Genomic DNA, 4622 nt, shown 5'->3' with positions numbered 1-4622 from the left:
TAAGGTTTGCATTTTTATGAACAATAGACCTCCATGGAGATAAGATCTAACATCCATTGCTTTTGAAGTAGATCAAAAGCTCAACTTTAACTCAAAAGACCCAAAAATGCAACAATAACAGCATAAACTAGATCTAGCACAAATGACCATCAAGGTGAGAGCTTTTTACCTCAAAAGGCTTGCAAATGTGAAGGTAATCGTGGATCTACAAACTCAAGCTATCCCTTCAAGCAACCACCAAGAGTTCTTCTTCTTCTTTTTTCACTAAAACACCACCAAAATCACATTTACAAGCTCAATACTCTCAAGAGGCACTTAGGGTTTCGTTTTCAGGGTAAGGGGAGGTGGAGGCTGATCAAAAGTGTCCAAGAGGTGTTATAATGAGGTTTAAATAGGGTGAAAACCATAAAAATTAGGGTTTGCCCCTACACCACGTACGCCATGTGTACTCCACGTACGCCCCGCGTACGTGGGTGAAACCCACGATCATGAATGGGGTAGTACACTAAGCGTACTCATAGAGTAAGCCCCACGTACTAGACACAAACCAAAATGTAAAGAATTTGCATTGAAGGGCTAAAAGGAAACTTACCAAAAACTTGAATGTTACAATGTGGCAGATGCTGCAGCCCAAGCCCATTATTCTTAGGATTTCTTCCATATTTAAGCACCCAATCTTAAGGATTAGGGCATCCTCTTCAGCCTCCAACCCTTTAAGATGAAAACCTAGCCTCCATGCATGTTTGAGAGGCTATTTTCTTGATTTAGAGTTTATTCTTTGGATTTTGGTGAAGTTTGAGGAAGAAGGAAGTTCACATTGGTGCAAGGAAGCAATGAGCTGGTTCAGATCCATCATTCTCTTCTGATTTCTGAGCTATTTGAGGTATAAAGTTCATACCTTGGCATTTCATCTTCTAGATTCAAGTTTGGGATCATTTTGGGTAGTTTTCGTCCCTTCCATGGATGCTCTTTGAGTTTGAGGAACTTCAGAGCTTGTTATGGTCCTCTTATGGTCTCTAAGTTTATGATGATTGATAAAAGAGCCATGTTTGGGGTCATCATGTGTCCATGCCTAAGTTTGGGTCACATTAAGGACTTATTGGCCTTAGAATTATAGATTTTCCTTGTGGTGGAGTCCTAATGGAAAAAGTTGGAAACTTTATCCATTAAGTCATTGCAATGGACCAGATCTGAAGTTATGAGCTTAGATCTGTAAGGATTAAGCACTTAATGAAGAGTATGACATTATGCCAGGAACTACGACTTGGCCAAGGGATTGCCATAATGTGGCGAGGTTCTGCATTTCGACTGTTTTGTCGTGACATGCCCACGACGTAGCCAAGAGGTCCCCACATTGTGGTGAGCGTTGACTTGGTTGACTGTTGGCCATTGATTTTTGACTAGTTTGACCTTGGATGAAACTTAAAGGACCTGGGTTACTAATTAAGGATCTATCTTTGTTCAATGCTAGTTAGTTCGCGAGAGCAATCGGTGCACGTGATGAGGGTGTTGTTGTGTTCTTTGGGTCTTCGATTTAGGTGAGTTTCCTCACTATTCTATGTGTTACATAGTATATCCTTGTATAATAGGATATAGGAGTAGTGGTATGCTGGTTAGAGTACCAGGAGGTCGGTGATAATCTAGTTGAGTGCCGTAGGGGTTGTATTTAGTCATGTAGGATAGCCTGAGAACTCTTGATCCAGGCTTTCTTGCCTGTTTCTTGTTTAGTTATGGCTCCAGAGTGGCATCACCTGTTCGTCTGTCTATATCACCTCTGATTATATATACATATGCATTCATTGGTGATCTGCCAATTGTGGCGTAGTGTGTTGTTGATACCCTGTATGCGGCAGTGAGTCTTCTCACTATATTACCTATGTCATAGTAGTATGCATGATAGACTAGCTGAGTCTTATTTGTTGATTGTTGTTATGTGTATGAGTTGCTGATAACTCCAGGACTGTTGATAGTCCGCAGGGTTGTTGATAATCCATAGGGCTACTGTGAGCCCACAGGACTGCTGATAGTCCTCATGACTGATGATAGTACCAGCGTTACTGATAACCCATAATTGTTTATATTGTTGTGTTGTATGTGATATTTAGGATTGCTGATAGTCTCAGGGTTGCTGATAACCCATAGCTGATTATTATGATGTGATGTATGTGATATTTTGGGGGAACTCACTCATCAACAACATTGGAGATTCCACATATATTATATTACTCTGATTCTCAACAATTGTATTTTGGAACAAATGAGTTTTCTTAAATTGAGTTTTTATGAAAATGGTGTTTTACGTTAATTGAAAATGAAAATTTTATTTGTGAAATGGGACATTTCCGACACCATTCTCACCTCCAGCGATTAAATCCTAGCCACCGAAGACTACTCCCTCCCCCATTCTGAATACGTCATACACACACAAACACACACCACTCCAAATTAATTTTATAATAAAACCCCAAATCCACATTCCATCAAAAAATTGGAGCTTGATCAGTGCCATTAGTGGAATCTAGATTCTTCTCGTCTTGCAGTGCCATTAGTGGAATCTAGATTCTTCTCGTCTTGCAGTGCCATTAATGGAATCTAGATTCTTCTCGTCTTGCCATTGACAATGAACATGATATGGTTGATACCCTGTGAATCAAATCCATTTATTTCTAATTATTTTCATTGATAACAACCATTCATCTAGAACCCAAAAATCAATTCTAACAAAAAAATGGGTAATACCATAAATCTAAAACTCGATTTGCAGAAACAGAGAGAATGAGAAATGACTAAAAAAATTGATTTTAGGCTTACAAAGATCGTTCATTATAAAACCAGACATTAATGGTTCAACTAGAGACTACGGTGATGGTGATTGCGGCTTTAATGGTTCAACTAGAGACTATGGGGATGGTTATGATAGCGTTGATGGTTCCACCAGAGTGGATGATGGTGATCCTTCAGATCTAGAACTCTTCTGCAACCATCTTGCCGAAGATTGTGATGATGGCGATGTTGGTGGTTCCACCAAACGCAGTTGGTGGTTACAATGATGGTTCTTCTTTTTCTTGAATATAGAAAAGAGAGCCTGGTTGAGAATGTTGGGGTGGGTGAGAGAAGAAGGTAAGGAGTAGTGGAAAGTGTGGTATTGTTTTTAATAAAAAGTTAAAAAATAATAGACAAATAAAAAAATGAAAAAAATAGAAAAAAGGTATATAGTTATTTCATGTCTGGGACGAAACATGCAACTTTTAACAATACAAGGGACGATACGAGTCAATTTTTGAAAATAAGGATTAGACGTGCAATTTGACACTTAGACCATAGAGAAATCATGTAATTTACTAATAAATAAATGATTTATACTCTTTTATAAGTGGGAAAAATGAAAAAAACCCTTGGATTTTATTTTTATTCAAATAAACCGTTACATTATATTTTACTGTTTAAATACACCCAAATAACAAATTTCACCCAAATTTAACTGGCTAAAAATATTACATGACATATACTTCATCCGTCCCATAATTCTTGTCTATTTTTGATTTTTGAAGTATTTATTCATCAATTTTGACCTTAAATATGTTTATTTGTGTTATGCATTACTTGATAAAACTTATAACAATAAAAAGACATTTAAAACACAACCCATTCATATATTTTACATCAAGTATTATATATATCAAAAACAAAAATATTTAAGGTCAAAGTTGATGAGTAAAGACTTCAAAAAGTCAAAAGTGGACAATACAAATATGAGACATAGGTAGTATTTATTTAAAAGAAAGTACATGGATATTATTAGGCTGAATATGATTTTTTCTTTCAAGTCTTGTGGAGTAGGAATGATCGCCTCATACAAAATCGAGCAAAGAAATCCAATCAATGAGGTTTCTTTGTCTCTTATACATAGATAGGACATTGCTTTCCATTACTCAAAGGCTTGAATGAAAAACAGAAAATGAGTTACCTCATTTTATGAAGTGTCGAACCACGATGGTAGGGTTGTTAGGCTCCAGAGAAGAAAACGAACACTACCAGTGATTTCACTCCATTTGATGGATTGTCTGTCAATAAACCCACCTTGATTGTTTTCTTTATTTATTTGCTCAATCCTTCCTCGTACATAAGACTTAAAAAGAAGAATCAATTTCTGCCTAATAATATCCACACATTCTCTGTTACGGGGGTGTTTGGATAAATTAGATTATAACTTATTAGTTTATTAGCTTGTTTGCGGTGGGAATAAGCAATAAACAATAAGCAAGGGGATAGATGCTTATTAAAATCAAGTTATTTAGTTTATCCCTACCACAAGCTGATTTTTAAGGATTCTTATCCAAACACTTAAACTTAGTTTATTGTGGTGGGAATAAGCAATAAACACCATCTTTTTTTCCTATCCAAACACTCCCTAAGTAAATATACGGCAGGTCAGATTTTTAGCAAATCAAATTGGGGTGAAACCTACATAAAGTAAAGGTTTATTTGAACAAAAATAATAGGGTTTTTCCTGCATTTTTCCATTTATAAGTTATAATTTTGGAAAGCTTTTAAAAATATCCGTTGGAATTGGAAGTCAAAGGGGCTGGGTCGTCGTAGCGCGTATTTTACATACGTTCTTC

This window comes from Lactuca virosa, chromosome 5, assembly GCF_052849685.1.
Source record: "Lactuca virosa cultivar CGN04683 chromosome 5, Lactuca_virosa_CGN04683_v6, whole genome shotgun sequence".
Lineage (NCBI taxonomy): Eukaryota > Viridiplantae > Streptophyta > Magnoliopsida > Asterales > Asteraceae > Lactuca > Lactuca virosa.
The sequence above is the reverse complement of the archived record's forward strand: the minus strand, read 5'-3'. Positions refer to the sequence as shown.